We start from the raw sequence: 25,338 nt of genomic DNA on the forward strand, positions 1-25,338 counted from the left end.
AATAAATAATCATGTGGCTTTAAATTCGGTATCCGAACGGAGCGTATGTGGCTGTTTGGTCCGAGTGTGAACGTGCAAGACAGTGGATGTAGGTTCGATCCGCGCTCTCGACATTAATTATTCTTCTTTTTTTGTTCATTTTAGTTATTAATTTTCAATTTTAAGTATAGTGAAAATTAATATTTTTCTTTTCAAATAGTTATATTTTGACCAGAAATCACAAAGATTTCAATATTTTATTTAAAAATAATTCCAAAATATAGAAATTGTAGATATAAAAGTCTAAATTCGGTGAGACATTCATGGCATGCGCAGACTCATTCTTTTTGATATACACATGGCTTTCATTCAGGGATTTGCACCATTATAGAATATAAATGAATAAATAATCATGTGGCTTGAAATTCGGTCTCCGAACGGAGCGTATGTGGCTGTTTGGTCCGAGTGTGAACGTGCAAGACAGTGGCCGTAGGTTCAATCCACGCTCTCGACATTCATTTTATTTTTATTTTCATTTTATTTATTTATTTTTTAATTTGATAAAAAGTGAAAATTAATATTTTTCTTTTGAAATAGTTATATTTTGACCAGAATTTACAAAGATTTCAATATTTTATTTAAAAATACTTTCAAAATAAAGATATTGTAGAGATAAATGTCTAAATTCACTCAGAGATTCAGGGCATGCGCAGACTCATTCTTATTGATATACACATGGCTTTCATGCAGGGATTTGCACCATTATCGAATATAAATGAATAAATAATCATGAGGCTTTAAATTCGTTCTTCCATCGGATCGTATGTGGCTTTGTGGTCTGAGTGCCAACGTGCAAGTCGTTGGCTGTAGGTTCGATCCGCGCTCTCGAAATTCATTTTAAATTTATTTTCATTTTATTTATTAATTTTTCAATTGTAAGAATAGTGAAAATTAAAATTTTTCTTTTGAAATAGTTAGATTTTGACCAGAAATTACAAAGATTTCAATATTTTATTTAAAAATACTTCCAAAATAAAGATATTGTAGAGATAAAAGTCTAAATTCGGTCAGAGATTCAGGGCATGCGCAGACTCATCCTTTTTGATATACACATGGCTTTCATGCGGGGATTTGCACCATTATAGAATATAAATGAATAAATAATCATGTAGCTTGAAATTCGATCTCCGAACGTTGCGTATGTGGCTGTTTGGTCCGAGTGTGAACGTGCAAGACAGTGGCCGTAGGTTCGATCCACGCTCTCGACATTCATTTTATTTTTATTTTCATTTTATTTATTAATTTTTTAATTTTTAGAATATAGAAAATTAATATTTTTCTTTACAAATAGTTATAATTTGACCAGAATTTACAAAGTTTTCAATATTTTATTTAAAAATACTTCCAAACTAAACAAATTGTAGAAATAAAAGCCTAATTTCGGCTCGAGATTCTGGGCATGCGCAGAATCATTCTTTTTGATATACACATGGCATTCATGCAGGGATTTGCACCATTATAGAATATAAAGGAATAAATAATCATGAGGCTTTAAATTCGTTCTTCCATCCGATCGTATGTGGCTTTTTGGTCCGAGTGTCAACTTTCAAGGTAGTGGCCGTAGGTTCGATCCGCGCTCTCGAAATTCATTTTACTTTTATTTTCATTTTATTTATTAATTTTTCAATTTTAAGAATAGTGAAAATTAAAATTTTTCTTTTGAAATAATTAGATTTTGACCAGAAATTACAAATATTTCAATATTTTATTTAAAAATACTTCCAAAATAAAGAAATTGTATAAATAAAAGACTAATTTCGGTTCAAGATTCAGGGCATGCGCAGAATCATTCTTTTTGATATACACAAGTCTTTCATGCAGGGATTTGCACCATTATAGAATATAAATGAATAAATAATCATGTGGCTTGAAATTCGGTCTCCGAAGGGAGCGTATGTGGCTGTTTGGTCCGAGTGCCAACGTGCAAGACATTGGCCGTAGGTTCGATCCGCGCTCTCGAAATTCATTTTACTTTTATTTTCATTTTACTTATTAATTTTTCAATTATAAGAATAGTGAAAATTAAAATTTTTCTTTTGAAATAGTTAGATTTTGACCAGAAATTACAAAGATTTCAATATTTTATTTAAAAATACTTCCAAAATAAAGATATTGTAGAGATAAAACTCTAAATTCGGTCAGAGATTCAGGGCATGCGCAGACTCATCCTTTTTGATATACACATGGCTTTCATGCAGGGATTTGCACCATTATCGAATATAAATGAATAAATAATGATGAGGCTTTAAATTCGTTCTTCCATCGGATCGTATGTGGCTTTGTGGTCTGAGTGTCAACTTCCAAGGTAGTGGCCGTAGGTTCGATCCGCGCTCTCGAAATTCATTTTACTTTTATTTTCATTTTATTTATTAATTTTTCAATTTTAAGAATAGTGAAAATTAAAATTTTTCTTTTGAAATAGTTAGATTTTGACCAGAAATTACAAAGATTTCAATATTTTATTTAAAAATACTTCCAAAATAAAGATATTGTAGAGATAAAAGTCTAAATTCGGTCAGAGATTCAGGGCATGCGCAGACTCATCCTTTTTGATATACACATGGCTTTCATGCGGGGATTTGCACCATTATAGAATATAAATGAATAAATAATCATGTGGCTTTAAATTCAGTCTCCGAACGGAGCGCATGTGGCTATTTGTTCCGAGTGTCAACGTGCAAGAGAGTGGATGTAGGTTCGATCCGCGCTCTCGATATTTATTTTATTTTTATTTTCATTTTATTTATTAATTTTTCAATTTTAAGAATAGTGAAAATTAATATTTTTCTTTTCAAATAGTTATATTTTGGCCAGAATGTATAAAGATTTCAATATTTTATTTAAAAATACTTCCAAAATAAAGAAATTGTATAAATAAAAGACTAATTTCGGTTCATGATTCTGAGCATGCGCAGAATCATTCTTTTTGATATAGACATGGTTTTCATGCAGGGATTTGCACCATTATAGAATATAAATGAATAAATTACCATGTGGCTTGAAATTCGGTCTCGGAAGAGAGCGTATGTGTCTGTTTGGTCCGAGTGCCAACGTGCAAGACATTGGCCGTAGGTTCGATCCGCGCTCTCGACATTCATTTCATTTTTTTTTTTTCATTTTATTTATTAATTTTTCAATTTTAAGAATAGTGAAAATTAATATTTTTCTTTTGAAATAGTTAGATTTTGACCAGAAATTACAAAGATTTCAATATTTTATTTAAAAATACTTCCAAAATAAAGATATTGTAGAGATAAAAGTCTAAATTCGGTCAGATATTCAGGGCATGCGCAGACTCATCCTTTTTGATATAGACATGGCTTTCATGCAGGGATTTGCACCATTATCGAATATAAATGAATAAATAATGATGAGGCTTTAAATTCGTTCTTCCATCGGATCGTATGTGGCTTTGTGGTCTGAGTGTCAACGTGCAAGACAGTGGGCTTAGGTTCGATCCACGCTCACTACATTCAATTTACTTTTTTTTATTTATTAATTTTTTAATTTATAGAATAGAGAAAATTAATATTTTTCTTTATAAATAGTTATATTTTGACCAGAATTTACAAAGATTTCAATATTTTATTTAAAAATACTTCCAAAATAAAGAAATTGTAGAAATAAAAGACTAATTTCGGTTCGAGATTCTGGGCATGCGCAGAATCATTCTTTTTGATATATACATGGCATTCTTGCACGGATTTGCACCATTATAAAATATAAATGAATAAATAATCATGAGGCTTTAAATTCGTTTTTCCATCAGATCGTATGTGGCTTTGTGGTCAGAGTGTCAACGTGCAAGACAGTGGGCGTAGGTTCGATCCGCGCTCTCGACATACATTTTACTTTTTTTTTTTCATATTTTTTATTAATTTTTCAATTTTAAGAATAGCGAAAATTAATATTTTTCTTTTCAAATAGTTATATTTTGACCAGAAATCACAAAGATTTCAATATTTTATTTAAAAATAATTCCAAAATATAGAAATTGTAGAGATAAAAGTTTAAATTCGGTCAGAGATTCAGTTCACGCGCAGAAACATTCTTTTTGATATACACATGGCTTTCATGCAGGGATTTGCACCATTTTAGAATATAAATGAATAAATAACCAAGTGGCTTGAAATTCAGTCTCTGAACGGAGCGCATGTGGCTATTTGGTCCGAGTGTCAAAGTGCAAGAGAGTGGATGTAGGTTCGATCCGTGCTCTCGATATTTATTTTATTTTTATTTTCATTTTATTTATTAATAATTCAATTTTAAGAATAGTGAAAATTAATATTTTTCTTTTCAAATAGTTATATTTTGGCCAGAATTTATAAAGATTTCAATATTTTATTTAAAAATACTTCCAAAATAAAGAAATTGTATAAATAAAAGACTAATTTCGGCTCGAGATTCTGGGCATGCGCAGAATCATTCTTTTTGATATATACATGGCATTCTTGCACGGATTTGAACCATTATAGAATATAAATGAATAAATAATGATGTGGCTTTAAATTCAGTCCCCGAACGGAGCGCATGTGGCTATTTGTTCCGAGTGTCAACGTGCAAGAGAGTGGATGTAGGTTCGATCCGCGCTCTCGATATTTATTTTATTTTCATTTTATTTATTAATTTTTCAATTTTAAGAATAGTGAAAATTAATATTTTTCTTTTCAAATAGTTATATTTTGGCCAGAATTTATAAAGATTTCAATATTTTATTTAAAAATACTTCCAAAATAAAGAAATTGTATAAATAAAAGACTAATTTCGGTTCATGATTCTGAGCATGCGCAGAATCATTCTTTTTGATATAGACATGGCTTTCATGCAGGGATTTGCACCATTATAGAATATAAATGAATAAATTACCATGTGGCTTGAAATTCGGTCTCGGAAGAGAGCGTATGTGTCTGTTTGGTCCGAGTGCCAACGTGCAAGACATTGGCCGTAGGTTCGATCCGCGCTCTCGACATTCATTTCATTTTTTTTTTTTTCTTTTTATTTATTAATTTTTCAATTTTAAGAATAGTGAAAATTAATATTTTTCTTTTGAAATAGTTATATTTTGAATAGAATGTACAAAGATTTCAATATTTTATTTAATAATACTTTCAAAATAAAGATATTGTAGAGATAAAAGTCTAAATTCGGTCAGAGAATCAGGGCATGCGCAGACTCATTCTTTTTGATATACACATGGCTTTCATACAGGGATGTGCACCATTATAGAATATAAATGAATAAATAACCATGTGGCTTGAAATTCAGTCTCTGAACGGAGCGCATGTGGCTATTTGGTCCGAGTGTCAACGTGCAAGAGAGTGGATGTAGGTTCGATCCGTGCTCTCGATATTTATTTTATTTTTATTTTCATTTTATTTATTAATATTTCAATTTTAAGAATAGTGAAAATTAATATTTTTCTTTTCAAATAGTTATATTTTGGCCAGAATTTATAAAGATTTCAATATTTTATTTAAAAATACTTCCAAAATAAAGAAATTGTATAAATAAAAGACTAATTTCGGCTCGAGATTCTGGGCATGCGCAGAATCATTCTTTTTGATATACACATGGCTTTCATGCAGTGATTTGCACCATTATCCAATATAAATGAATAAATAATGATGAGGCTTTAAATTCGTTCTTCCATCGGATCGTATGTGGCTTTCTGGTCTGAGTGTCAATGTGCAAGACAGTGGGCTTAGGTTCGATCCACGCTCTCTACGTTCAATTTACTTTTTTTTTTCATTTTATTTATTAATTTTTTAATTTTTAGAATAGAGAAAATTAATATTTTTCTTTACAAATAGTTATATTTTGACCAGAATTTACAAAGATTTCAATATTTTATTTAAAAATACTTCCAAAATAAAGAAATTGTAGAAATAAAAGACTAATTTCGGTTCGAGATTCTGGGCATGCGCAGAATCATTCTTTTTGATATATACATGGCATTCTTGCACGGATTTGCACCATTATAGAATATAAATGAATAAATAATCATGAGGCTTTAAATTCGTTTTTCCATCAGATCGTATGTGGCTTTGTGGTCAGAGTGTCAACGTGCAAGACAGTGGGCGTAGGTTCGATCCGCGCTCTCGACATACATTTTACTTTTTTTTTTTTCATATTTTTTATTAATTTTTCAATTTTAAGAATAGCGAAAATTAATATTTTTCTTTTCAAATAGTTATATTTTGACCAGAAATCACAAAGATTTCAATATTTTATTTAAAAATAATTCCAAAATATAGAAATTGTAGAGATAAAAGTTTAAATTCGGTCAGAGATTCAGTTCACGCGCAGAAACATTCTTTTTGATATACACAGGGATTTGCACCATTTTAGAATATAAATGAATAAATAACCATGTGGCTTGAAATTCAGTCTCTGAACGGAGCGCATGTGGCTATTTGGTCCGAGTGTCAACGTGCAAGAGAGTGGATGTAGGTTCGATCCGTGCTCTCGATATTTATTTTATTTTTATTTTCAATTTATTTATTAATATTTCAATTTTAAGAATAGTGAAAATTAATATTTTTCTTTTCAAATAGTTATATTTTGGCCAGAATTTATAAAGATTTCAATATTTTATTTAAAAATACTTCCAAAATAAAGAAATTGTATAAATAAAAGACTAATTTCGGTTCATGATTCTGGGCATGCGCAGAATCATTCTTTTTGATATACACATGGCTTTCATGCAGGGATTTGCACCATTATCGAATATAAATGAATAAATAATGATGAGGCTTTAAATTCGTTCGTTCATCGGATCGTATGTGGCTTTGTGGTCTGAGTGTCAACGTGCAAGACAGAGGGCTTAGGTTCGATCCACGCTCTCTACATTCAATTTACTTTTTTTTTTCATTTTATTTATTAATTTTTTAATTTTTAGAAAAGAGAAAATTAATATTTTTCTTTACAAATAGTTATATTTTGACCAGAATTTACAAAGATTTCAATATTTTATTTAAAAATACTTCCAAAATAAAGAAATTGTAGAAATAAAAGTCTAATTTCGGTTCGAGATTCTGGGCATGCGCAGAATCATTCTTTTTGATATATACATGGCATTCTTGCACAGATTTGCACCATTATAGAATATAAATGAATAAATAATCATTTGGCTTGAAATTCGGTCTCCGGACGGAGTGTATATGGCTGTTTGGTCCGAGTGTGAACGGGCAAGATAGTGGCCTTAGGTTCGATCCACGCTCTCGACATTCATTTTATTTTTATTTTCATTTTATTTAATAAATTTTTAATTTGATGAAAACTCAAAATTAATATTTTTCTTTTGAAATAGTTATATCTTGACCAGAATTTACAAAGATGTCAATATTTTATTTAAAAATACTTTCAAAATAAAGATATTGTAGAGATAAATGTCTAAATTCGGTCAGAGATTCAGGGCATGCGCAGACTCATTCTTTTTGATATACACATGGCTTTCATGCAGAGATTTGCACCAATATAGAATATAAATGAAAAAATAATCATGAGGCTTTAAATTCGTACTCTATCGGATAGTATGTGGCTTTGTGGTATGAGTGTCAACGTGCAAGACAGTGGTCGTAGGTTCGATCCGCGCTCTCGACATTCATTTTACTTTTTTTTTTTTTCATTTTATTTATTAATTTTTCAATTTTAAGAATAGAGAAAATTAATATTTTGCTTTTGAAATAGTTAGATTTTGACCAGAAATCACAAAGATTGCAATATTTTATTTAAAAATACTTTCGAAATAAAGATATTGTAGAGATAAAAGTCTAAATTCGGTCAGAGATTCAGGGCATGCGCAGACTCATCCTTTTTGATATACACATGGCTTTCATGCAGGGATTTGCACCATTATCGAATATAAATGAATAAATAATCAAGTAGCTTGAAATTCGGTCTCCGAACTTTGCGTATGTGGCTGTTTGGTCCGAGTGTGAACGTGCAAGACAGTGGCCGTAGGTTCGATCCACGCTCTCGACATTCATTTTATTTTTATTTTCATTTTATTTATTAATTTTTTAATTTTTAGAATATAGAAAATTAATATTTTTCTTTACAAATAGTTATAATTTGACCAGAATTTACAAAGTTTTCAATATTTTATTTAAAAATACTTCCAAAATAAACAAATTGTAGAAATAAAAGCCTAATTTCGGCTCGAGATTCTGGGCATGCGCAGAATCATTCTTTTTGATATACACATGGCATTCATGCAGGGATTTGCACCATTATAGAATATAAAGGAATAAATAATCATGAGGCTTTAAATTCGTTCTTCCATCCGATCGTATGTGGCTTCTTGGTCCGAGTGTCAACTTTCAAGGTAGTGGCCGTAGGTTCGATCCGCGCTCTCGAAATTCATTTTACATTTATTTTCATTTTATTTATTAATTTTTCAATTTTAAGAATAGTGAAAATTAAAATTTTTCTTTTGAAATAGTTAGATTTTGACCAGAAATTACAAATATTTCAATATTTTATTTAAAAATACTTCCAAAATAAAGAAATTGTATAAATAAAAGACTAATTTCGGTTCAAGATTCAGGGCATGCGCAGAATCATTCTTTTTGATATACACAAGTCTTTCATGCAGGGATTTGCACCATTATAGAATATAAATGAATAAATAATCATGTGGCTTGAAATTCGGTCTCCGAAGGGAGCGTATGTGGCTGTTTGGTCCGAGTGCCAACGTGCAAGACATTGGCCGTAGGTTCGATCCGCGCTCTCGAAATTCATTTTACTTTTATTTTCATTTTATTTATTAATTTTTCAATTATAAGAATAGTGAAAATTAAAATTTTTCTTTTGAAATAGTTAGATTTTGACCAGAAATTACAAAGATTTCAATATTTTATTTAAAAATACTTCCAAAATAAAGATATTGTAGAGATAAAAGTCTAAATTCGGTCAGAGATTCAGGGCATGCGCAGACTCATCCTTTTTGATATACACATGGCTTTCATGCAGGGATTTGCACCATTATCGAATATAAATGAATAAATAATGATGAGGCTTTAAATTCGTTCTTCCATCGGATCGTATGTGGCTTTGTGGTCTGAGTGTCAACTTCCAAGGTAGTGGCCGTAGGTTCGATCCGCGCTCTCGAAATTCATTTTACTTTTATTTTCATTTTATTTATTAATTTTTCAATTTTTAGAATAGAGAAAATTATTTTTTTTCTTTACAAATAGTTATATTTTGAATAGAATTTACAAAGATTTCAATATTTTATTTAAAAATACTTCCAAAATAAAGAAATTGTAGAAATAAAAGACTAATTTCGGTTCGAGATTCTGGGCATGCGCAGAATCATTCTTTTTGATATACACATGGCTTTCATGCAGGGATTTGCACCATTATAGAATATAAATGAATAAATAATCATGTGGCTTTAAATTCAGTCTCCGAACGGAGCGCATGTGGCTATTTGTTCCGAGTGTCAACGTGCAAGAGAGTGGATGTAGGTTCGATCCGCGCTCTCGATATTTATTTTATTTTTATTTTCATTTTATTTATTAATTTTTCAATTTTAAGAATAGTGAAAATTAATATTTTTCTTTTCAAATAGTTATATTTTGGCCAGAATTTATAAAGATTTCAATATTTTATTTAAAAATACTTCCAAATTAAAGAAATTGTATAAATAAAAGACTAATTTCGGTTCATAATTCTGAGCATGCGCAGAATCATTATTTTTGATATAGACATGGCATTCATGCAGGGATTTGCACCATTATAGAATGTAAATGAATAAATTACCATGTGGCTTGAAATTCGGTCTCGGAAGAGAGCGTATGTGTCTGTTTGGTCCGAGTGCCAACGTGCAAGACATTGGCCGTAGGTTCGATCCGCGCTCTCGACATTCATTTCATTTTTTTTTTCATTTTATTTATTAATTTTTCAATTTTAAGAATAGTGAAAATTAATATTTTTCTTTTGAAATAGTTATATTTTGACCAGAATGTACAAAGATTTCAATATTTTATTTAATAATACTTTCAAAATAAAGATATTGTAGAAATAAAAGTCTAAATTCGGTCAGAGAATCAGGGCATGCGCAGACTCATTCTTTTTGACATACACATGGCTTTCATGCAGGGATTTGCACCATTATAGAATATAAATGAATAAATAATCATGTAGCTTGAAATTCGGTCTCCGAACGTTGCGTATGTGGCTGTTTGGTCCGAGTGTGAACGTGCAAGACAGTGGCCGTAGGTTCGATCCACGCTCTCGACATTCATTTTTTTTTATTTTCATTTTATTTATTAATTTTTCAATTATAAGAATAGTGAAAATTAAAATTTTTCTTTTGAAATAGTTAGATTTTGACCAGAAATTACAAAGATTTCAATATTTTATTTAAAAATACTTCCAAAATAAAGATATTGTAGAGATAAAAGTCTAAATTCGGTCAGATATTCAGGGCATGCGCAGACTCATCCTTTTTGATATACACACGGCTTTCATGCAGGGATTTGCACCATTATCGAATATAAATGAATAAATAATGATGAGGCTTTAAATTCGTTCTTCCATCGGATCGTATGTGGCTTTGTGGTCTGAGTGTCAACGTGCAAGACAGTGGGCTTAGGTACGATCCACGCTCACTACATTCAATTTACTTTTTTTTTCATTTTATTTATTAATTTTTTAATTTTTAGAATAGAGAAAATTAATATTTTTCTTTACAAATAGTTATATTTTGACCAGAATTTACAAAGATTTCAATATTTTATTTAAAAATACTTCCAAAATAAAGAAATTGTAGAAATAAAAGACTAATTTCGGTTCGAGATTCTGGGCATGCGCAGAATCATTCTTTTTGATATATACATGGCATTCTTGCACGGATTTGCACCATTATAGAATATAAATGAATAAATAATCATGAGGCTTTAAATTCGTTTTTCCATCAGATCGTATGTGGCTTTGTGGTCAGAGTGTCAACGTGCAAGACAGTGGGCGTAGGTTCGATCCGCGCTCTCGACATACATTTTACTTTTTTTTTTCATATTTTTTATTAATTTTTCAATTTTAAGAATAGCGAAAATTAATATTTTTCTTTTCAAATAGTTATATTTTGACCAGAAATCACAAAGATTTCAATATTTTATTTAAAAATAATTCCAAAATATAGAAATTGTAGAGATAAAAGTTTAAATTCGGTCAGAGATTCAGTTCACGCGCAGAAACATTCTTTTTGATATACACAGGGATTTGCACCATTTTAGAATATAAATGAATAAATAACCATGTGGCTTGAAATTCAGTCTCTGAACGGAGCGCATGTGGCTATTTGGTCCGAGTGTCAACGTGCAAGAGAGTGGATGTAGGTTCGATCCGTGCTCTCGATATTTATTTTATTTTTATTTTCATTTTATTTATTAATATTTCAATTTTAAGAATAGTGAAAATTAATATTTTTCTTTTCGAATAGTTATATTTTGGCCAGAATTTATAAAGATTTCAATATTTTATTTAAAAATACTTCCAAAATAAAGAAATTGTATAAATAAAAGACTATTTTCGGTTCATGATTCTGGGCATGCGCAGAATCATTCTTTTTGATATACACATGGCTTTCATGCAGGGATTTGCACCATTATAGAATATAAATGAATAAATAATCATTTGGCTTGAAATTCGGTCTCCGAACGGAGCGTATATGGCTGTTTGGTCCGAGTGTGAACGTGCAAGATAGTGGCCTTAGGTTCGATCCACGCTCTCGACATTCATTTTATTTTTATTTTCATTTTATTTAATAAATTTTTAATTTGATGAAAACTGAAAATTAATATTTTTCTTTTGAAATAGTTATATCTTGACCAGAATTTACAAAGATGTCAATATTTTATTTAAAAATACTTTCAAAATAAAGATATTGTAGAGATAAATGTCTAAATTCGGTCAGAGATTCAGGGCATGCGCAGACTCATTCTTTTTGATATACACATGGCTTTCATGCAGAGATTTGCACCAATATAGAATATAAATGAAAAAATAATCATGAGGCTTTAAATTCTTACTCTATCGGATAGTATGTGGCTTTGTGGTATGAGTGTCAACGTGCAAGACAGTGGTCGTAAGTTCGATACGCGCTCTCGACATTCATTTTACTTTTTTTTTCATTCCATTTATATATTTTTCAATTTTAAGAATAGTGAAAATTAATATTTTTCTTTTCAAATAGCTATATTTTGGCCAGAATTTACAAAGATTTCAATATTTTATTTAAAAATACTTCCAAAATAAAGAAATTCTATAAATAAAAGACTAATTTCGGTTCGAGATTCAGGGCATGCGCAGACTCATTCTTTTTGATATACACATGGCTTTCATGTAGAGATTTGCACCAATATAGAATATAAATGAATAAATAATCATGAGGCTTTAAATTCGTTCTTCCATCGGATAGTATGTGGCTTTGTGGTCTGAGTGTCAACGTGCAACGCAGGGGGCGTAGGTTCGATCCGCGCTCTCGACATTCATTTTACTTTTTTTTTTCATTTTATGTATTAATTTTTCAATTTTAAGAATAGGGAAAATTAATATTTTTCTTTTGAAATAGTTAGATTTTGACCAGAAATCACAAAGATTGCAATATTTTATTTAAAAATACTTCCAAAATAAAGAAATTGTAGAAATAAAAGACTAATTTCGGATCGAGATTCTGGGCATGCGCAGAATCATTCTTTTTGTTATACACATGGCATTCATGCAGGGATTTGCACCATTATAGATTATAAATGAAAAAATAATCATGAGGCTTTAAATTCGTACTTCTATCGGATAGTATGTGGCTTTGTGGTCAGAGTGTCAACGTGAAAGACAGCGGTCGTAGGTTCGATACGCGCTCTCGACATTAATTTTACTTTTTTTTTTTTCATTCTATTTATTAATTTTTAAATTTTAAGAATAGTGAAAATTAATATTTTTCTTTTCAAATAGCTATATTTTGGCCAGAATTTACAAAGATTTCAATATTTTATTTAAAAATACTTCCAAAATAAAGAAATTGTATAAATAAAAGACTAATTTCGGTTCGAGATTCAGGGCATGCGCAGACTCATTCTTTTTGATATACACATGGCTTTCATGTAGAGATTTGCACCAATATAGAATATAAATGAATAAATAATCATGAGGCTTTAAATTCGTTCTTCCATCGGATAGTATGTGGCTTTGTGGTCTGAGTGTCAACGTGCAAGACATGGGGCGTAGGTTCGATCAGCGCTCTCGACATTCATTTTACTTTTTTTTTTCATTTTATTTATTAATTTTTCAATTTTAAGAATAGTGAAAATTAATATTTTTCTTTTGAAATAGTTAGATTTTGACCAGAAATCACAAAGATTGCAATATTTTATTTAAAAATACTTCCAAAATATAGAAATTGTAGAGATAAAAGTCTACATTCAGTCAGAGATTCAGTGCATGCGCAGACTCATTCTTTTTGATATACACATGGCTTTCATGCAGAGATTTGCACCAATATAGAATATAAATGAAAAAATAATCATGAGGTTTTAAATTCGTATTTCTATCGGATAGTATGTGGCTTTGTGGTATGCGTGTCAACGTGCAAGACAGTGGTCGTAGGTTCGATCCGCGCTCTCGACATTCATTTTACTTTTTTTTTTCATTTTATTTATTAATTTTTCAATTTTAAGAATAGAGAAAATTAATATTTTGCTTTTGAAATAGTTAGATTTTGACCAGAAATCACAAAGATTGCAATATTTTATTTAAAAATACTTCCAAAATAAAGAAATTGTAGAAATAAAAGACTAATTTCGGTTCGAGATTCTGGGCATGCGCAGAATCATTCTTTTTGATATACACATGGCATTCATGCAGGGATTTGCACCATTATAGAATATAAATGATTGAATAATGATGAGGCTTTAAATTCGTATTTCTATCGGATAGTATGTGGCTTGGTGGTCAGAGTGTCAACGTGAACGACAGTAGTCGTAAGTTCGATACGCGCTCTCGACATTCATTTTACTTTTTTTTTCATTCCATTTATATATTTTTCAATTTTAAGAATAGTGAAAATTAATATTTTTCTTTTCAAATAGCTATATTTTGGCCAGAATTTACAAAGATTTCAATATTTTATTTAAAAATACTTCTAAAATAAAGAAATTGTATAAATAAAAGACTAATTTCGGTTCGAGATTCAGGGCATGCGCAGACTCATTCTTTTTGATATACACATGGCTTTCATGTAGAGATTTGCACCAATATAGAATATAAATGAATAAATAATCATGAGGCTTTAAATTCGTTCTTCCATCGGATAGTATGTGGCTTTGTGGTCTGAGTGTCAACGTGCAAGACAGGGGGCGTACGTTCGATCCGCGCTCTCGACTTTCATTTTACTTTTTTTTTTCATTTTATTTATTAATTTTTCAATTTTAAGAATAGTGAAAATTAATATTTTTCTTTTGAAATAGTTAGATTTTGACCAGAAATCACAAAGATTGCAATATTTTATTTAAAAATACTTCCAAAATAAAGAAATTGTAGAAATAAAAGACTAATTTCGGATCGAGATTCTGGGCATGCGCAGAATCATTCTTTTTGATATACACATGGCATTCATGCAGGGATTTGCACCATTATAGATTATAAATGAAAAAATAATAATGAGGCTTTAAATTCGTACTTCTATCGGATAGTGTGTGGCTTTGTGGTCAGAGTGTCAACGTGAAAGACAGTGGTCGTAGGTTCGATACGCGCTCTCGACATTAATTTTACTTTTTTTTTTCATTCTATTTATTAATTTTTAAATTTTAAGAATAGTGAAAATTAATATTTTTCTTTTCAAATAGTTATATTTTGGCTAGAATTTACAAAGATTTCAATATTTTCTTTAAAAATACTTCCAAAATAAAGAAAATGTATAAATAAAAGACTAATTTCGGTCCGAGATTCTGGGCATGCGCAGACTCATTCTTTTTGATATACACATGATTTTCATGCAGGGATTTGCACCATTATAGAATTTAAATGAATAAATAATCATGTGGCTTTGAATTCGGTATCCGAACGGAGCGTATATGGTTTGTTGGTCCGAGAGTCAACGTCCACGACTGTGGCCGTAAGTTCGATCCGCGCTCTCCACAATCATTTTATTTTTATTGTCATTTTATTTATTAATTTTTCAATTTTAAGAATAGTGAAAATTACTAATTTACTTTTCAATTAGTTATATTTTGACCAAAATTTACAAAGATTTCAATATTTTATTTAAAAATAATTCCAAAATATAGAAATTGTAGAAATAAAAGACTAATTTCGGTTCGAGATTCTGGGCATGCGCAGAATCATTCTTTTCGATTTACACATGGCATTCATGCAGGGATTTGCACCATTATAGAATATAAATGAATAAATAATCATGAGGCTTTAAATTCGTTCTTCCATCGGATCGTATGTGGCTTTGTGGTCTGAGTGCCAACGTGCAAGTCATTGGCTGTAGGTTCGATCCGCGCTCTCGAAATTCATTTTACTTTTATTTTCATTTTATTTATTTATTTTTCAATTTTAAGAATAGTGAAAATTAAAATTTTTCTATTGAAATAGTTAGATTTTGACCAGAAATTACAAATATTTCAATATTTTATTTAAAAATACTTCCAAAATAAAGAAATTGTATAAATAAAAGACTAATTTCGGTTCAAGATTCAGGGCATGCGCAGACTCATCCTTTTTGATATACACATGGCTTTCATGCAGGGATTTGCACCATTATCGAATATAAATGAATAAATAATGATGAGGCTTTAAATTCGTTCTTCCATCGGATCGTATGTGGCTTTGTGGTCTGAGTGTCAACTTCGAAGGTAGTGGCCGTAGGTTCGATCCGCGCTCTCGAAATTCATTTTACTTTTATTTTCATTTTATTTATTAATTTTTCAATTTTAAGAATAGTGAAAATTAAAATTTTTCTTTTGAAATAGTTAGATTTTGACCAGAAATTACAAAGATTTCAATATTTTATTTAAAAATACTTCCAAAATAAAGATATTGTAGAGATAAAAGTATAAATTCGGTCAGAGATTCAGGGCGTGCGCAGACTCATCCTTTTTGATATACACATGGCTTTCATGCAGGGATTTGCACCATTATCGAATATAAATGAATAAATAATGATGAGGCTTTAAATTTGCTCTTCCATCGGATCGTATATGGCTTTGTGGTCCGAGTGTCAACTTCCAAGGTAGTGGCCGTAGGTTCGATCCGCGCTCTCGAAATTCATTTTACTTTTATTTTCATTTTATTTATTAATTTTTCAATTTTAAGAATAGTGAAAATTAAAATTTTTCTTTTGAAATAGTTAGATTTTGACCAGAAATTACAAAGATTTCAATATTTTATTTAAAAATACTTCCAAAATAAAGATATTGTAGAGATAAATGTCTAAATTCGGTCAGAGATTCAGGGCATGCGCAGACTCATCCTTTTTGATATACACATGGCTTTCATGCAGGGATTTGCACCATTATAGAATATAAATGAATAAATAACCATGTGGCTTGAAATTCAGTCTCCGAACGGAGCGCATGTGGCTATTTGGTCCGAGTGTCAACGTGCAAGAGAGTGGATGTAGGTTCGATCCGCGCTCTCGATATTTATTTTATTTTTATTTTCATTTTATTTCTTAATATTTCAATTTTAAGAATAGTGAAAATTAATATTTTTCTTTTCAAATAGATATATTTTGGCCAGAATTTATAAAGATTTCAATATTTTATTTAAAAATACTTCCAAAATAAAGAAATTGTATAAATAAAAGACTAATTTCGGTTCATGATTCTGGGCATGCGCAGAATCATTCTTTTTGATATACACATGGCTTTCATGCAGGGATTTGCACCATTATAGAATATAAATGAATAAATTACCATGTGGCTTGAAATTCGGTCTCGGAAGAGAGCGTATGTGGCTGTTTGGTCCGAGTGCCAACGTGCAAGACATTGGCCGTAGGTTCGATCCGCGCTCTCGACATTCATTTCATTTTTATTATCATTTTATTTATTAATTTTTCAATTTTAAGAATAGTGAAAATTAATATTTTTCTTTTGAAATAGTTATATTTTGACCAGAATGTACAAAGATTTCAATATTTTATTTAATAATACTTTCAAAATAAAGATATTGTAGAGATAAAAGTCTAAATTCGGTCAGAGAATCAGGGCATGCGCAGACTCATTCTTTTTGATATACACATGGCTTTCATGCATTGATTTGCACCATTATAGAATATAAATGAATAAATAATCATGTAGCTTGAAATTCGGTCTCCGAACGTTGCGTATGTGGCTGTTTGGTCCGAGAGTAAACGTGCAAGACAGTGGCCGTAGGTTCGATCCACGATTTCGACATTTATTTTATTTTTATTTTCATTTTATTTATTAATTTTTTTAATTTTTAGAATATAGAAAATTAATATTTTTCTTTACAAATAGTTATATTTTGAGCAGAATTTACAAAGATTTCAATATTTTATTTAAAAATACTTCCAAAATAAAGAAATTGTAGAAATAAAAGTCTAATTTCGGTTCCAGATTCTGGGCATGCGCAGAATCATTCTTTTTAATATATACATGGCATTCTTGCACTGATTTGCAACATTATAGAATATAAATGAATAAATAATCATGAGGCTTTAAATTCGTTTTTCCATCAGATCGTATGTGGCTTTGTGGTCAGAGTGTCAACGTGCAAGACAGTGGGCGTAGGTTCGATCCGCGCTCTCGACATACATTTTACTTTTTTTTTCATATTTTTTATTAATTTTTCAATTTTAAGAATAGCGAAAATTAATATTTTTCTTTTCAAATAGTTATATTTTGACCAGAAATCACAAAGATTTCAATATTTTATTTAAAAATAATTCCAAAATATAGAAATTGTAGAGATAAAAGTTTAAATTCGGTCAGAGATTCAGTTCACGCGCAGAAACATTCTTTTTGATATACACAATGATTTGCACCATTTTAGAATATAAATGAATAAATAACCATGTGGCTTGAAATTTAGTCTCTGAACGGAGCGCATGTGGCTATTTGGTCCGAGTGTCAACGTGCAAGAGAGTGGATGTAGGTTCGATCCGTGCTCTCGATATTTATTTTATTTTTATTTTCATTTTATTTATTAATATTTCAATTTTAAGAATAGTGAAAATTAATATTTTTCTTTTCAAATAGTTATATTTTGGCCAGAATTTATAAAGATTTCAATATTTTATTTAAAAATACTTCCAAAATAAAGAAATTGTATAAATAAAAGACTAATTTCTGTTCATGATTCTGGGCATGCGCAGAATCATTCTTTTTGATATACACATGGCTTTCATGCAGGGATTTGCACCATTATAGAATATAAATGAATAAATAATCATTTGGCTTGAAATTCGGTCTCCGAACGGAGCGTATATGGCTGTTTGGTCCGAGTGTGCAAGATAGTGGCCTTAGGTTCGATCCACGCTCTCGACATTCATTTTATTTTTATTTTCATTTTATTTAATAAATTTTTAATTTGATGAAAACTGAAAATTAATATTTTTCTTTTGAAATAGTTATATCTTGACCAGAATTTACAAAGATGTCAATATTTTATTTAAAAATACTTTCAAAATAAAGATATTGTAGAGATAAATGTCTAAATTCGGTCAGAGATTCAGGGCATGCGCAGACTCATTCTTTTTGATATACACATGGCATTCATGCAGGGATTTGCACCATTATAGAATATAAATGAATAAATAATCATGAGGCTTTAAATTCGTTCTTCCATCGGATCGTATGTGGCTTTGTGGTCTGAGTGCCAACGTGCAAGTCATTGGCTGTAGGTTCGATCCGCGCTCTCGAAATTCATTTTACTTTTATTTTCATTTTATTTATTTATTTTTCAATTTTAAGAATAGTGAAAATTAAAATTTTTCTATTGAAATAGTTAGATTTTGACCAGAAATTACAAATATTTCAATATTTTATTTAAAAATACTTCCAAAATAAAGAAATTGTATAAATAAAAGACTAATTTCGGTTCAAGATTCAGGGCATGCGCAGACTCATCCTTTTTGATATACACATGGCTTTCATGCAGGGATTTGCACCATTATCGAATATAAATGAATAAATAATGATGAGGCTTTAAATTCGTTCTTCCATCGGATCGTATGTGGCTTTGTGGTCTGAGTGTCAACTTCGAAGGTAGTGGCCGTAGGTTCGATCCGCGCTCTCGAAATTCATTTTACTTTTATTTTCATTTTATTTATTAATTTTTCAATTTTAAGAATAGTGAAAATTAAAATTTTTCTTTTGAAATAGTTAGATTTTGACCAGAAATTACAAAGATTTCAATATTTTATTTAAAAATACTTCCAAAATAAAGATATTGTAGAGATAAAAGTATAAATTCGGTCAGAGATTCAGGGCGTGCGCAGACTCATCCTTTTTGATATACACATGGCTTTCATGCAGGGATTTGCACCATTATCGAATATAAATGAATAAATAATGATGAGGCTTTAAATTTGCTCTTCCATCGGATCGTATATGGCTTTGTGGTCCGAGTGTCAACTTCCAAGGTAGTGGCCGTAGGTTCGATCCGCGCTCTCGAAATTCATTTTACTTTTATTTTCATTTTATTTATTAATTTTTCAATTTTAAGAATAGTGAAAATTAAAATTTTTCTTTTGAAATAGTTAGATTTTGACCAGAAATTACAAAGATTTCAATATTTTATTTAAAAATACTTCCAAAATAAAGATATTGTAGAGATAAATGTCTAAATTCGGTCAGAGATTCAGGGCATGCGCAGACTCATCCTTTTTGATATACACATGGCTTTCATGCAGGGATTTGCACCATTATAGAATATAAATGAATAAATAACCATGTGGCTTGAAATTCAGTCTCCGAACGGAGCGCATGTGGCTATTTGGTCCGAGTGTCAACGTGCAAGAGAGTGGATGTAGGTTCGATCCGCGCTCTCGATATTTATTTTATTTTTATTTTCATTTTATTTCTTAATATTTCAATTTTAAGAATAGTGAAAATTAATATTTTTCTTTTCAAATAGATATATTTTGGCCAGAATTTATAAAGATTTCAATATTTTATTTAAAAATACTTCCAAAATAAAGAAATTGTATAAATAAAAGACTAATTTCGGTTCATGATTCTGGGCATGCGCAGAATCATTCTTTTTGATATACACATGGCTTTCATGCAGGGATTTGCACCATTATAGAATATAAATGAATAAATTACCATGTGGCTTGAAATTCGGTCTCGGAAGAGAGCGTATGTGGCTGTTTGGTCCGAGTGCCAACGTGCAAGACATTGGCCGTAGGTTCGATCCGCGCTCTCGACATTCATTTCATTTTTATTATCATTTTATTTATTAATTTTTCAATTTTAAGAATAGTGAAAATTAATATTTTTCTTTTGAAATAGTTATATTTTGACCAGAATGTACAAAGATTTCAATATTTTATTTAATAATACTTTCAAAATAAAGATATTGTAGAGATAAAAGTCTAAATTCGGTCAGAGAATCAGGGCATGCGCAGACTCATTCTTTTTGATATACACATGGCTTTCATGCATTGATTTGCACCATTATAGAATATAAATGAATAAATAATCATGTAGCTTGAAATTCGGTCTCCGAACGTTGCGTATGTGGCTGTTTGGTCCGAGAGTAAACGTGCAAGACAGTGGCCGTAGGTTCGATCCACGATTTCGACATTTATTTTATTTTTATTTTCATTTTATTTATTAATTTTTTTAATTTTTAGAATATAGAAAATTAATATTTTTCTTTACAAATAGTTATATTTTGAGCAGAATTTACAAAGATTTCAATATTTTATTTAAAAATACTTCCAAAATAAAGAAATTGTAGAAATAAAAGTCTAATTTCGGTTCCAGATTCTGGGCATGCGCAGAATCATTCTTTTTAATATATACATGGCATTCTTGCACTGATTTGCAACATTATAGAATATAAATGAATAAATAATCATGAGGCTTTAAATTCGTTTTTCCATCAGATCGTATGTGGCTTTGTGGTCAGAGTGTCAACGTGCAAGACAGTGGGCGTAGGTTCGATCCGCGCTCTCGACATACATTTTACTTTTTTTTTCATATTTTTTATTAATTTTTCAATTTTAAGAATAGCGAAAATTAATATTTTTCTTTTCAAATAGTTATATTTTGACCAGAAATCACAAAGATTTCAATATTTTATTTAAAAATAATTCCAAAATATAGAAATTGTAGAGATAAAAGTTTAAATTCGGTCAGAGATTCAGTTCACGCGCAGAAACATTCTTTTTGATATACACAATGATTTGCACCATTTTAGAATATAAATGAATAAATAACCATGTGGCTTGAAATTTAGTCTCTGAACGGAGCGCATGTGGCTATTTGGTCCGAGTGTCAACGTGCAAGAGAGTGGATGTAGGTTCGATCCGTGCTCTCGATATTTATTTTATTTTTATTTTCATTTTATTTATTAATATTTCAATTTTAAGAATAGTGAAAATTAATATTTTTCTTTTCAAATAGTTATATTTTGGCCAGAATTTATAAAGATTTCAATATTTTATTTAAAAATACTTCCAAAATAAAGAAATTGTATAAATAAAAGACTAATTTCTGTTCATGATTCTGGGCATGCGCAGAATCATTCTTTTTGATATACACATGGCTTTCATGCAGGGATTTGCACCATTATAGAATATAAATGAATAAATAATCATTTGGCTTGAAATTCGGTCTCCGAACGGAGCGTATATGGCTGTTTGGTCCGAGTGTGCAAGATAGTGGCCTTAGGTTCGATCCACGCTCTCGACATTCATTTTATTTTTATTTTCATTTTATTTAATAAATTTTTAATTTGATGAAAACTGAAAATTAATATTTTTCTTTTGAAATAGTTATATCTTGACCAGAATTTACAAAGATGTCAATATTTTATTTAAAAATACTTTCAAAATAAAGATATTGTAGAGATAAATGTCTAAATTCGGTCAGAGATTCAGGGCATGCGCAGACTCATTCTTTTTGATATACACATGGCTTTCATGTAGAGATTTGCACCAATATAGAATATAAATGAATAAATAATCATGAGGCTTTAAATTCGTTCTTCCATCGGATAGTATGTGGCTTTGTGGTCTGAGTGTCAACGTGCAAGACAGGGGGCGTAGGTTCGATCCGCGCTCTCGACATTCATTTTACTTTTTTTTTTTCATTTTATTTATTAATTTTTCAATTTTAAGAATAGTGAAAATTAATATTTTTCTTTTGAAATAGTTATATTTTGGCTATAATTTACAAAGATTTCAATATTTTCTTTAAAAATACTTCCAAAATAAAGAAAATGTATAAATAAAAGACTAATTTCGGTTAGAGATTCTGGGCATGCGCAGAATCATTCTTTTTGATATACACATGGCATTCATGCAGGGATTTGCACCATTATAGAATATAAATGAATAAATAATGATGAGGCTTTAAATTCGTTCTTCTATCGGATAGTATGTGGCTTTGTGGTCAGAGTGTCAACGTGAAAGACAGTGGTCGTAAGTTCGATACGCGCTCTCGACATTCATTTTACTTTTTTTTTCATTCCATTTATATATTTTTCAATTTTAAGAATAGTGAAAATTAATATTTTTCTTTTCAAATAGCTATATTTTGGCCAGAATTTACAAAGATTTCAATATTTTATTTAAAAATACTTCCAAAATAAAGATATTGTAGAGATAAAAGTCTAAATTCGGTCAGAGATTCAGGGCATGCGCAGACTCATCCTTTTTGATATACACATGGTTTTCATGCAGGGATTTGCACCATTATCGAATATAAATGAATAAATAATCATGAGGCTTTAAATTCGTTCTTCCATCGGATCGTATGTGGCTTTGTGGTCTGAGTGCCAACGTGCAAGTCATTGGCTGTAGGTTCGATCCGCGCTCTCGAAATTCATTTTAAATTTATTTTCATTTTATTTATTAATTTTTAAATTTTAAGAATAGTGAAAATTAAAATTTTTCTTTTGAAATAGTTAGATTTTGACCAGAATCTACAAAGATTTCAATATTTTATTTAATAATACTTTCGAAATAAAGATATTGTAGAGATAAAAGTCTAAATTCGGTCAGAGAATCAGGGCATGCGCAGACTCATTCTTTTTGATATACACATGGCTTTCATGCAGGGATTTGCACCATTATAGAATATAAATAAATAAATAATCATGTAGCTTGAAATTCGGTCTCCGAACGTTGTGTATGTGGCTGTTTGGTCCGAGTGTGAACGTGCAAGACAGTGGCCGTAGGTTCGATCCACGCTCTCGACATTCATTTTATTTTTATTTTCATTTTATTTATTAATTTTTTAATTTTTAGAATATAGAAAATTAATATTTTTCTTTACAAATAGTTATAATTTGACCATAATTTACAAAGTTTTCAATATTTTATTTAAAAATACTTCCAAACTAAACAAATTGTAGAAATAAAAGCCTAATTTCGGCTCGAGATTCTGGGCATGCGCAGAATCATTCTTTTTGATATACACATGGCATTCATGCAGGGATTTGCACCATTATAGAATATAAATGAATAAATAATCATGAGGCTTTAAATTCGTTCTTCCGTCCGATCGTATGTGGCTTTGTGGTCCGAGTGTCAACTTCCAAGGTAGTGGCCGTAGGTTCGATCCGCGCTCTCGAAATTCATTTTACTTTTATTTTCATTTTATTTATTTATTTTTCAATTTTAAGAATAGTGAAAATTAAAATTTTTCTTTTGAAATAGTTAGATTTTGACCAGAAATTACAAATATTTCAATATTTTATTTAAAAATACTTCCAAAATAAAGAAATTGTATAAATAAAAGACGAATTTCGGTTCAAGATTCAGGGCATGCGCAGACTCATTCTTTTTGATATACACAAGTCTTTCATGCAGGGATTTGCACCATTATAGAATATAAATGAATAAATAATCATGTGGCTTGAAATTCGGTCTCCGAAGGGAGCGTATGTGGCTGTTTGGTCCGAGTGCCAACGTGCAAGACATTGGCAGTTGGTTCGATCCGCGCTCTCGAAATTCGTTTTACTTTTATTTTCATTTTATTTATTAATTTTTCAATTATAAGAATAGTGAAAATTAAAATTTTTCTTTTGAAATAGTTAGATTTTGACCAGAAATTACAAAGATTTCAATATTTTATTTAAAAATACTTCCAAAATAAAGATATTGTAGAGATAAAAGTCTAAATTCGGTCAGAGATTCAGGGCATGCGCAGACTCATCCTTTTTGATATACACATGGTTTTCATGCAGGGATTTGCACCATTATCGAATATAAATGAATAAATAATGATGAGGCTTTAAATTCGTTCTTCCATCGGATCGTATGTGGCTTTGTGGTCTGAGTGTCAACTTCCAAGGTAGTGGCCGTAGGTTCGATCCGCGCTCTCGAAATTCATTTTACTTTTATTTTCATTTTATTTATTAATTTTTCAATTTTAAAAATAGTGAAAATTAAAATTTTTCTTTTGAAATGGTTAGATTTTGACCAGAAATTACAAAGATTTCAATATTTTATTTAAAAATACTTCCAAAATAAAGATATTGTAGAGATAAAAGTATAAATTCGGTCAGAGATTCAGGGCGTGCGCAGACTCATCCTTTTTGATATACACATGGCTTTCATGCAGGGATTTGCACCATTATCGAATATAAATGAATAAATAATGATGAGGCTTTAAATTTGCTCTTCCATCGGATCGTATATGGCTTTGTGGTCCGAGTGTCAACTTCCAAGGTAGTGGCCGTAGGTTCGATCCGCGCTCTCGAAATTCATTTTACTTTTATTTTCATTTTATTTATTAATTTTTCAATTTTTAGAATAGAGAAAATTAATACTTTTCTTTACAAATAGTTATATTTTGACCAGAATTTACAAAGATTTCAATATTTTATTTAAAAATACTTCCAAACTAAACAAATTGTAGAAATAAAAGCCTAATTTCGGCTCGAGATTCTGTTCATGCGCAGAATCATTCTTTTTGATATACACATGGCATTCCTGCAGGGATTTGCACCATTATAGAATATAAATGAATAAATAATCATGAGGCTTTAAATTCGTTCTTCCGTCCGATCGTATGTGGCTTTGTGGTCCGAGTGTCAACTTCCAAGGTAGTGGCCGTAGGTTCGATCCGCGCTCTCGAAATTCATTTTACTTTT

This window comes from Argiope bruennichi, chromosome 6 (genome assembly GCF_947563725.1).
Source record: "Argiope bruennichi chromosome 6, qqArgBrue1.1, whole genome shotgun sequence".
Lineage (NCBI taxonomy): Eukaryota > Metazoa > Arthropoda > Arachnida > Araneae > Araneidae > Argiope > Argiope bruennichi.